The 12432-nt window shown below is 43.0% G+C and overlaps 1 protein-coding gene across 2 annotated transcripts in view; it reads right to left on the reverse strand.

Moving 5' to 3' along the window:
- Positions 1–9620, reverse strand: part of LOC123995456 (jun dimerization protein 2-like) — a 43722-nt gene extending 34102 nt beyond the window's left edge. The window contains exons 1-2 of one of the 2 annotated variants that reach the window (XM_046299086.1): positions 9472–9620; positions 6777–6826 (exon numbers count right to left, since the gene is read on the reverse strand). The gene's annotated coding sequence lies outside the window, so the exon portion shown is untranslated. Of the gene's footprint in view, positions 1–6772; positions 6827–9471 lie in introns of both variants that reach the window. The other variant, XM_046299085.1, reaches the window with a different exon arrangement.
- Between the last annotated feature and the right edge of the window lie 2812 nt (positions 9621–12432).

Consider the following 12432-nt stretch of genomic DNA (forward strand, 5'->3'; position numbering starts at 1 on the left):
GCTGTTAGCTAGGTCTAGTTGTGGCATGGCTAGCTGCTAGCTAGGTCTAGTTGTGGCATGGCTAGCTGCTAGCTAGGTCTAGTTGTGGCATGGCTAGTGTAACAGTATAACTTTAGACTGTCCCCTCGCCCATACCCAGGCGCGAACCAGGGACCCTCTGCACACATCAACAACAGTCACCCACGAAGCATCGTTACCCATCTCTCCACAAAAGCCTGCTAGCTAGTCACCCCAACTATACCTAGCTAGTTGTTGCATGGCTAGCTGTTAGCTAGGTATAGTTGTTGCATGGCTAGCTGTTAGCTAGGTCTAGTTGTGGCATGGCTAGCTGTTAGCTAGGTCTAGTTGTGGCATGGCTAGCTGTTAGCTAGGTCTAGTTGTTGCATGGCTAGCTGTTAGCCAAGTCTAGTTGTTGCATGGCTAGCTGTTAGCTCGGTCTAGTTGTTGCATGGCTAGCTGTTAGCCAAGTCTAGTTGTTGCATGGCTAGCTGTTAGCTAGGTCTAGTTGTTGCATGGCTAGCTGCAATGAGTCTAGTGTTGGGGAGGGAGCAGGCAGGCAGCTTGGCTATCCCATCTCTCCAGAGAGAAATGCATTTCTACTTCAAATATACCCAGAGAGAGCAAGAGAAATCAGTGCTGTAGACCTTGCTGTGAAATGCTTACTTACAAGCCCTTAACAAACAGTGCAGTTAAGAAAAATAAGAATTAAGAAAGTATTTACTAAAATAAACTGAAGTTAAAAATAAATCAAAATTGAAAAATGTATAATTAAAGAGCAACAATAAAATAACAGTAACGAGGCTATAGACAGGAGGTACCGATAAACAGTCTATGTGGAGGTTATATACAGGAGGTACCGGTACAGAGTCAATGTGGAGGTTATATACAGGAGGTACCGGTACAGAGTCAATGTGGAGGCTATATACAGGAGGTACCGGTACAGAGTCAATGTGGAGGTTATATACAGGGGGTACCGGTACAGAGTCAATGTGGAGGCTATATACAGGAGGTACCGGTACAGAGTCAATGTGGAGGCTATATACAGGAGGTACCGGTACAGAGTCAATATGGAGGCTATATACAGGAGGTACCGGTACAGAGTCAATGTGGAGGTTATATACAGGAGGTACCGGGACAGAGTCAATGTGTGGGGGGGCACAGGTTAGTCGAGGTAAATTGTACATGTGGTTGTGGTGAAGTGACTATGGATAGATAATAAAGAAAGAGTAGAAGCAGCGTAAAACGGGGGGTTCAACGCAAGTAGGCCAGGTAGCCATTTAATGATCTACTCCCAAGCCATCTGTTCTCATGGCTTGGGGGTAGAAGCTGTTGAGGAGCCTTTTGGACCTAGACTTGGAGCTCCGGTACCGCTTGCTGTGCGATAGCAGAGAGAACAGTCTATGACCAGGGAGGGTGCAGATAATCCACAGCAGTGTTCCATTTACGGGGAAAGCATCCCACGGATGAGCCCGGGCAGGCAGGTAGGCACTGTAAGTAGGTAGGTACTGTAACTAGGCAGGCAGGTAGGTAATGTAAGTAGGCAGGTAGGCAGGCAGGTAGACACTGTAAGTAGGCAAGCAGGTAGGTAGGTAGGTACTGTAAGTAGGGAGGCAGGTAGGCAGGCAGGCAGTCACTGTAAGTAGGCAGGTAGGTCCCATAAGTAGGCAGGCAGACAGGCAGGTAGGCACTGTAAGTAGGCAGGCAGGTAGGTACTGTAAGTAAACAGGCAGGCAGGTAGGTACTGTAAGTAGGCAGGCAGGCAGGTAGGTAGGTACTGTAAGTAAACAGGCAGGCAGGTAGGTACTGTAAGTAGGCAGGCAGGCAGGTAGGTACTGTAAGTAGGCAGGCAGGTAGGTACTGTAAGTAGGCAGGCAGGTAGGTACTGTAAGTAGGCAGGCAGGCAGGTAGGTACTGTAAGTAGACAGGCAGGCAGGTACTGTAAGTAGGCAGGCAGGCAGGTAGGTACTGTAAGTAGGCAGGCAGGCAGGTAGGTACTGTAAGTAGGCAGGTAGGTACTGTAAGTTGGCAGGCAGGCAGGTAGGTACTGTAAGTAGGCAGGCAGGCAGGTAGGTACTGTAAGTAGGCAGGAGGCAGGTAGGTAGGTACTGTAAGTAGGCAGGCAGGCACACACAAACGCACTCGTACAAACCCACACAAATATATAGGAAGCCCCATAGCTCATTTTAGCATGTCCACAGCAGCATATTCCCCATGCAGATGTCATACTACTACCACCTCTACAAAGTAGAGACAAACCAGTCCGCCTCTGGCCTATATAGACACAATGACATATTCTTATAGAGATCTACCAATATTAGTTACTGGAGAGGGTTGTAGGAGGAACCTATTACAGTCAATTAAGTTACTTAAACTAAGGCGATCATGAGCCTGTCTATTACTGTGATGGGTTCTGATTTCTTAACCTTTGACATCATGAAATATACTTGTTAATTTCACTGAGGGAGAGAGGGTAATGTATAACGTTTACATTGTGTCAGGATATGTTATTGTCAGACATCAGGGATCCTATGGGAGGAGAAGAGGCACAGTCTGGTACCAGTCACCGTGACAGCCGTGAGTTGCAGAAGGACTAAGGAATTTTGGCAGAGGTCAAGTTAGATGAAGTGAAGAAGAACGTATATCACTAATCTTCTGGATAACAACAGAGTTATATTGGTGGTTCAGATGTGTAAGGAGGGGATCAGCATTGGATAAAGGGTTAAATATCAGTGCTTGTGTGAATATGTTCCTTGTCTTATGCAGCTGTGTGATCCAGTGGGTGAATAAACGTGGTTTGAGCTTCATTAAGTGTCCGTGAGTTTTTATTTTATTTTTTAACTCTGTTTATTTAGAACCTACTGTAACAACTGTTTTTCCACTTGGTCCTCTGGGTCATTTGTGGCACACAATAAGCTCGGCTTGGCCCACATGCTGAACGTGTGCCGGTCCAAAGGGAATGTCCCCCTCCCTGTGTGTCTCCACTGCATTCAGACCAGGCCATATAAGTGTCAGGTCCACTAATATGAAATGTTATCAGATATAATGACAAACCTAATCAGACTAAAGGGGTTCGGTTTGCTCCAAGCAGAACTTGGCTAGGTGAATCAAACATCTGTGCACGCATACAGTCCCAAAAGACCGTCGCTTGAATTTTTAGTTTTTTTTTTTTAATGTCAAAATGTTACTGTTGTTTGTCCCTCTTGAGCCACCATAGCAACATAGCCAGTACATTTCCTCAAAATAGCCCAAATTAATCTAAAATAAATCAAGAAATCTGTCATCAGTTTCAACGTTTTTGCTAAAGAAATTTTAGTCAAGCAAATTTACATCTAACTGAAATATTTGTTGCATAATTTTTCAAGTGAACAAATTTGTTTGAAACCTAGTCGTCTCTCGTTGAATGACAACAAACACTTCACTGAAGAATCCCGTCCATAGTTCCCACCCTATATAGTTCACTACATTTGGCAAATCTGACCTTAACTCTTATCCTCCTGATTCCTGCTTACAGGCAAAAACTCAAACAAGAAGGACCAGTGACTCGCTCAATACCGAAATGCGGTCAGATGAAGCTGATGCTAAGCTACAGGACTGTTTTGCTAGCACAGTCTGGAATATGTTCTGGGATTCATCCAATAACATTGAGGAGTTTACCACGTCAGTCGCCGGCTTCATTGACAAGAGCATTGACGTCGTCGTCCCCACAGTGACCGTACGTACATATCCCAACCAGAAACCATGGACTACAGGCAACAGCCACAGTGAGCTAAATAATCCACTTTCAAGGAGCTTCACACTAATCCGGAACACTTATCAGAAATCCTGCTACGCCCTCCGACGAACCATCAAACAGGCTAAACGGACAACTGTAATCACGTAGCCGATTTTGAGTTAGGCCTTTTAAACATTCCCAAGGCCACACGGATTACCAGGACACATAGTCAGAGCATGCACTGACCATCTAGTAAGTGTCTTTAATAAAAAATGTCTACCTCTCCCTGACCCAATCTGTAATACCTACAGGTTTAAAGCAGACCAACATAGTCCCTGTGCCAAATAATTCCAAGGTAACCTGCCTAAATGACTACCGCCCTGTAGCACTCCCATCTGTAGCCATGTAATGCTTTGAAAGGCTGGTAATGGCTCACATCAACACCATCATCCCAGAAACCCTCGACCCACTCCAATTCACATACCGCCCAAACAGATCCACAGATGAAGCCATCTCTATTGCACTCCACACTGCCATTAACCACATGGACAAAAGGAACACCTACGTGAGAATGCTGTTCACTGACTACAGCTCAGCGTTCAACACCATAGTAATAATAATAATAATATATGCCATTTAGCAGACGCTTTTATCCAAAGCGACTTACAGTTATGTGTGCATACATTCTACGTATGGGTGGTCCCGGGGATCAAACCCACTACCCTCGCGTTACAAGCGCCATGCTCTACCAACTGAGCTACACAGGAGTCCTTGCCCTCCAAGGACTCTCCAAGGACTCTGGGACTGAACATCTCCCTCTGCAACTGGATTCTGGATTTCCTGACAGGCCGAACCCAGGTGGTGAGGGTAAGCAACAACACATCCACCACGCTGACCCTCAACGTGGGGGGCACCTCAAGGTTGCGTGCTTAGTGCCCTCCCCTACTCCCTGGTAAACCCACGACTGCGTGGCCACGCACGGCTCCAAAACCATCATTAAGTTTGTCGATGACACAACAGTGGTAGCCCTCACCACCGATGGTGACGAGACAGCCTATAGGGAGGAGGTCATAGACCTGGCAGGGTGGTGCCATGACAACAACCTCTTCCTCAATGTGATCAAAACAAAGGAGCGGATTGTGGACTACAGGAAACAGAAGGGCGGACACGACCTCATTCACATCGACAGGGCTGTAGTGGGGCGGGTCAAGACCTTCAAGTTCCTCAGTGTCAACATCATTAAGGACCTATCGTGGTCTACACACACCAACAGTCATGAAGAGGGCATAACACCTATACCCCATCGGGAGGCTGAAAAGGTTTGGCATTGGATCTCAGATCCTCAAAAATGTCTACAGCTGCAACATCAAGAGCATCCTGACTGGTTTCATCACCGCCTGGTATGGCAACTGCTCGGCCGTCCGACCGCAAGGCGCTACACAAGGTAGTGCGAACGGCCCAGTACATGACCGGAGCTGAGCCTCCTGCCATCCAGGACCTCTGTACCAGGAGGTGTCAGAGGAAAGCCCTAAAAATTGTCAAAGACTCCAGCCACCCAAGTCATAGACTGTTCTCTCTGCTACAGCATGGCAAGCGGTACCGGAGCACCAAGTCTGGTACCAAAAGTCTCCCCAACCCATTAGACTGCTGAACAGTTCATCAAAATGGCTACCCTGACTATTTACATTGACACCCTTATTTTATTCTTATTATTGACACTGACTCGCTTGCACAGGCTTGATGTACACTCACTGGACTCTAACCAAACACTCACACATGACCCTGACACTCCAACACACAGACACCCTTTCACACTCACACATGACCCTGACACTCCAACACACAGACACCCTTTCACACTCACACATGACCCTGACACTCCAACACACAGACACCCTTTCACACTCACACATGACCCTGACACTCCAACACACAGACACCCTTTCACACTCACACATGACCCTGACACTCCAACACACAGACACCCTTTCACACTCACACATGACCCTGACACTCCAACACACAGACACCCTTTCACACTCACACATGACCCTGACACTCCAACACACAGACACCCTTTCACACTCACACATGACCCTGACACTCCAACACACAGACACCCTTTCACACTCTTCACATACTCTGTTTATTATCTATACTGATTGCCTAGTCACTTTACCCTTACCTATATGTACAGTACCAGTCAAAAGTTTGGACACACCTACTCATTCAAGGCTTTTACATCTACATTGTAGAATAATAGTGAAAACATCAAAACTATGAAAATAACATATATGGAATCATGTAGTAACCTAAACAAAAACAAACAAAAAAAAGTGTTACACAAATCTAAATATATTTTATTCATTTAGGTTCTTCAATCTAACCACCCTGTCATTTGATTCAATTTGTTTTATTTTATGTTTTACCTCTGTATGGAACACCCTATGGGCCCTGGTCAAAAGTAGTGAACTATATAGGGTAACATTTAAGACACAGGCAGTGACAGAGACCATCTCTGAGATGAACTACTGTTCCCTGATGGAACCCAAACAGCCTTGTAAAACACTGTATAACCAGGTCATATTAAACAGAGAGAGAGAGCGAAAGAGAGAGAGAGAGAGAGAGAGAGAGAGAGAGAGAGAGAGAGAGAGAGAGAGAGAGAGAGAGAGAGAGAGAGAGAGAGAGAGAGAGAGAGAGAGAGAGAGAGAGAGAGAGAGAGAGAGAGAGAGAGAGAGAGAGAGAGACAGAGACAGAGAGCGAAAGAGACTGGGACAGAGAGACAGAGAGAGACAGAGAGAGACAGAGACAGAGACAGAGACAGAGACAGAGAGAGAGACAGAGAGAGAGAGAGAGAGAGAGAGAGAGAGAGAGAGAGAGAGAGAGAGAGAGAGAGAGAGAGAGAGCGAGAGAGAGAGAGAGAGAGAGACTGAGACAGAGACAGAGAGAGAGACAGAGAGAGAGATAGAGAGAGAGAGAGCAAACACAGCTCGGATATGTCTGCAGCCTTGTTATAATGTAATTTTGATAAAGATGATGAGACTTTAAATGGCTACTTACTCACAAGTTGAACTGCAATCCTCTTCCACCAATGGTGGAGCAGTGTTTTGGACACTGCAAAAACATATGAATAATAGTTATTTTAACTCATATAACCTCAGTTTCAAAATAGGATAAACATGATTCAGATAGATAGATACAGTTGAAGTCAGAAGTTTACATCCACTTAGGTTGGAGTCATGAAAACTAGTTTACATCCACTTAGGTTGGAGTCATGAAAACTCGTTTGAAAACCACTTCACAAATTTCTTGTTAAACAAACTAGTTTTGGCCAGTCGGTTAGGACATCTACGTTGTGCATGACACAATCAATTTTTCCAACAATTGTTTACAGACAGATTATTTCACTTATAATTCATTGTATCACAATTCCAGTGAGTCAGAAGTTTACATACACTAAGTTGACTGTGCCTTTAAACAGCTTGGAAAATTCCAGAAAATTATGTCATGGCTTTAGAAGCTTCTGATAGGCTAATTGATATCATTTGAGTCAAGTGGAGGTGTACCTGTAGATGTATTTCAAGGCCTACCTTCAAACTCAGTGCCTCTTTGCTTGATATCATCGCACAATCAAAAGAAATCAGCCCAAGACCTCTGAAAAACAAATGTAGACCTCCACAAGTCTGGTTCATCCTTGGGAGCAACTTCCAAATGCCTGAAGGTATCACGTTCATCTGTACAAACAATAATGTGTGAGTATAAACACCATGGGACCACGCAGCCGTCATACAGCTCAGGAAGAGACACGTTCTTTGGTGTGCGAAAAGTGCAAATAAATCCCAGAAAAACAGCAAAGGACCGTGTGAAGATACTGGAGGAAACAGGTACAAATGTATCTATATCGACAGTAAAACAATTCCTATATCAACATAACCTGAAAGGCTGCTCAGCAAGGAAGAAGCCACTGCTCCAAAACCGCCATACAAAAGCCAGACTATTGTTTGCAACTGCACATGGGGACAAAGATCGTACTTTTTGCAGAAATGTCCTCTGGTCTGATGAAACAAAAATAGAACTGTTTGGCCATAATGACCACCGTTTTGTTTGGAGGAAAAAGGGGGAGGCTTGCAAGCCGAAGAACACCATCCCAACCGTGAAGCACGGGGTGGCAACATCATGTTGTGGGGGTGCTTTGTCACAGGAGTGACTGGTGCACTTCACAAAATAGATTGCACCATGAGGAAGGAAAATTACATGGATATATTGAAGCAACATCTCAAGACATCAGTCAGGAAGTTAAATCTTGGTCACAAATGGGTCTTCCAATTGGACAATGACCCCAAGCATACTTCCAAAGTTGTGGCAAAATGGCTTAAAGATAACAAAGTCAAGGTATTGGAGTGGTCATCACAAAGCCCTGACCTCAATCCTATATACAATTTGTGGGCAGAACTGAAAAAGCGTGTGCGAGCAAGGAGGCCTACAAACCTGACTCAGTTACATCAGCTCTGTCAGAAGGAATGGGCCAAAATGCAGCTTGTGGAAGGCTACCTGAACCGTTTGACCCAAGTTAAACAATTTAACGGCAATCCTATCAAATACTAATTGAGTGCATGTAAACCTCTGACCCACTGCAAATGTAATGAAAGAAATAAAAGCTTAAATAAATCATTCTCTACTATTATTCTGACATTTCACATTCTTAAAATAAAGTGGTAATCTTAACTGTCTGGAATTGTAAAAAAAACAGAGTTTAAATGTATTTGGCTAAGGTGTATGTACACTTCTGACTTCAACTGTAGATCGCTAGATAGATAGATAGATAGATAGATAGATAGATAGATAGATAGATAGATAGATAGATAGATAGATAGATAGATAGATAGATAGATAGATAGATAGATAGATAGATATGAACTTTCTAAATGTTGAGGAGGGGTGAGGCTGATAACGATTCACCATCATAACCATAATAAACATAGAATAAGCGCGCCATCAAATGATTTCCCCTGAACATGGAAATGAGTTTTATAAATTAGCCCTTGTAACTTCAAGTCAAACATGGTGATCAGACTGTCTGTGTGAAACATGTACACTTGAGTGTGCTTCTACTCTGCTACAGTGGCCTAACAAAGCAACGTGAAACAAGTGCGAATGCAATAAAATAATCAAGAAAACTAAAGCAAAATGTTTCTCCCCAATCTACAAAAGAATGTATATGGGTCTATTCTAGACGTTGTGGTCTAAATAGGCTACTGCCGATAGCCCACAGTAATGTTTCGTCTATAACAGACTTACGTAACGTTGAACTTGGCAGCGTGGACAACATTCAGACTTCAACCGCTTCGTTAATGTAACAGTGAAAAAATGTATTTTCGCAAATTTCTACCATCTATTCTACAGTAGTATTCAAAACTAACCGGGTATTCAATCGATACTTTATATCCGTTTGATGGAGATTTAAAACGCAGTTGTAACAATGTAACGTTACCTAACAACAAAGAGATATTGTGCACATGAAATAAATAACAAAATCCACGATTAAAAAATTACAATTAGTAGAAGTGCTGTAAATCTCGGGATTGCAAGCTACAACTCGTCAAATATCCTCGTTGTAAAATAATACAATTATGAAAACGATAAAAAAAAAAAAAAAAAACTTTTCAGAAAAAAAAAAAAAAATGCGTAACAAAAAATAACTGTTAATCGAGTTTAGTCGAAGTTTCATAAACCAAGCCTGAAGTAATTGGTTCATTTACCTTTATTAGGTCCAATATCCGAGGTGATATAATGTGTGTCTGTAATTTGTGAATCGGACGTAGCTACGTTATGAGACTAAAAATCGTTGCGTCAGTCCGTTTAAATACTGATCCGAATCTTGGAGGGTCCGGGAATGCGGAACTTGCTGTCCCAGACGTAAGCGCCGATAGAAATAGACCGCAGGGCTCAATGGAAGAAGAAGTAGAAGAAGAAGAAATAAGCATTGTTCGCTCCACCCCTAGCAACCAAAATAACACACAACATTCTGATTGTGACTTTCAGCTTCCTCTGTTGGAGGAGTCCTCACAACTTACCAAAGTCATCATCCCGCCTATTTCTACAATAGCTCTTCTTATTCAAATGTGATTTTAAAACATAAATGTAACCTTAACATTAACTACACTGCTAACATTATGCCTCACACAAACATTAAATGAAGACCAAAAAGCACATTTTTGTTTTTTTTGTGTTCATTTTTGTAAACGCCAAAATTGTGTCTATAAACACAAATCTATTACTTATTTATACATTTGACATACATATGTACTAGCAAAGAAAGTGATTTTGGAAACATGATGGACTATAATTAGTGCTTTGTTGTAGTTGTTGTTGACACAGTTTCCATGTCTGTGTTGTGTGCATGCACTCCAGCGACCCGCAACCTCACACCTGCTCTTAATTTGGTGTCCTTGGGTCCTATTTAAAGGGTTCAGGAATTCTATTGATGCCCTCTTACGATTCCAGGGGATAGATTTCAACTGTTACTAATAAGATATTTAGGCATTAGATGTTTTGCAACAGATGTTTTGACCCGTTAACCTTTGCTTTAGGAGGCTACTTTAACTCGACCTTAGCTCACTTACACTTCATGATATATACATGTCACAGACTAGACCTGATATAGTGTATTCTATTCTAATCTAAGACCCTAAAGGGCTGGGCATCTGCAAGGGAAATGTGCAAGGCAATTTAATAAGCAAATAAATCAAGAAATTACTTGGTTGGTTGTGACAACACTGGTTGTTTATTTGAAGAGCCGCTCAGGAATATTCCTTGCAGTATTTGCGCCCTCTAGTGGGACAATATATTTCTTGATTGTGACATGAGACTGGTCATTAGGCTAATAACCCTATACATACCAACTCTGATCAATGATAATCCTTTAAGTGGATGCAAAACAACTACAATGCCAATGCAATGTAACGTATACCATATCAACAGATTGAACTATAAATATAAAATATGTTTGTTTGGCATCGGTAACTGAAGTACTTATCCTTAATCACCTCTATCAAGAGCAGCTGTACTTCTACACAAGACAGGGATCTGTCTGGGTCTTGATTCAGATATTAGATATTTGTAGGGCACTTGAAGTCAACGACAAGCCTGCGTGGTCATGATGTCCTTGGAACAAGCGTCCTTCAATCTGGACTTCCACCACAAATGTCCCTTCCTCTGTTTATTTTTTATTGATTCTAATTTGGTTTCACCATCCGTGATTTAATGTCCAGTTCCTGAGACAGAGGGAAAGAGAGGGAGAGGGAAAGAGGGAGAAAGAGGGAGAGGGAGGGAGAGGGAAAGAGGGAGAAAGAGAGAGAGGGGGGGGAAGAGGGAGAAAGAGAGAGAGAAGGAAAGAGGGAGAGGGAAAGAAAGAGAAAGAGAGAGAGGGAAAGGGAAAGAGGGGGAGAGAGAGAGAGAGAGAGAGAGAGAGAGAGAGAGAGAGAGAGAGAGAGAGAGAGAGAGAGAGAGAGAGAGAGAGAGAGAGAGAGAGAGAGAGAGAGAGAGAGAGAAAGAGAGAGCGAGAGAGAGAGGGGAAAAGAGGGAGAGGGAGAGAGAAAGAGGGAGATAGAAAGAGAAAGAGAGAGAGAGAGAGGGGGAAAGAGGGAGAGGGAGCGAGAAAGAGAGAAAGAGGGAGAGATAGACAGAGGGAGAGAGATAGAGAGAGGGAGAGAGAAAGAGGGGGAGAGAGAGAGAAAGAGAGGGAGAGAGAGATTCACTTTGTATGTTGTCTACCTCACTTGCTTTGGCAATGTTAACACATGTTTCCCATGCCAATAAATCCCTTGAATTGAATTGAATTGAATTGAATTGAATTGAATTGAGAGACAGAGAGACGGTGGTCAATACATTTAATTGAATGTATCAACCCGAAGATTCCCCAATACAACAGCATTAGTGTTGTACCTGTATCCCTGATTCCCCAATACAACAGTAGTAGTGCTGTACCTGTATCCCTGATTCCCCAATACAACAGTAGTAGTGTTATACCTGTATCCCTGATTCCCCAATACAACAGTATTAGTGTTATACCTGTATCCCTGATTCCCCAATACAACAGTATTAGTGTTATACCTGTATCCCTGATTATATGTACAATCATTATTACTACTGAAATAAACTGTATTCCATGATTCCCCATTACATTGTAGATTTAGTGAAATACCTGTATCACTGATTGCTTTGGCAATATCTACAAGCATTAGTGCGAATAAAGCAATCTGAATTTGATTCCCCAATACAACAGTAGTAGTGGCAATGCCCAGGTCTACCTGTATGACTGGCTCTAGTCTATTCCCTATCTGAACAGTCTATTTATCTGACTGGCTCTAGTCTATTCCCTGTGACTGGCTCTAGTCTATTCCCAATGACTGGCTCAGTATTAGTGTTGACTGGCTCTAGTCTATCCCTGATCTGATGGCTACAATTATTATGTCTGACTGGAGTCTATTCCCTGTCTGACTTTAGTCATTCCTCATCTGACTGGCTTAGTACTGGATTTACTGGAAACTGTCTGTGCTCTAGTCTATTATACTGGCTTAGTCTAATATCTGGCTCTAGTTGTATTCCCTATCTGATGGGCTCTAGTCTATTCCCTATCTGACTTTAGTCTATTCCCTGTCTGTCTGACTGGCTCTAGTCTAGTCTGACTGGCTCTAGTCTACTCCCTATCTGACTGGCTC

Source organism: Oncorhynchus gorbuscha, linkage group LG14 (assembly GCF_021184085.1).
Source record: "Oncorhynchus gorbuscha isolate QuinsamMale2020 ecotype Even-year linkage group LG14, OgorEven_v1.0, whole genome shotgun sequence".
Classification (NCBI taxonomy): Eukaryota; Metazoa; Chordata; class Actinopteri; order Salmoniformes; family Salmonidae; genus Oncorhynchus; species Oncorhynchus gorbuscha.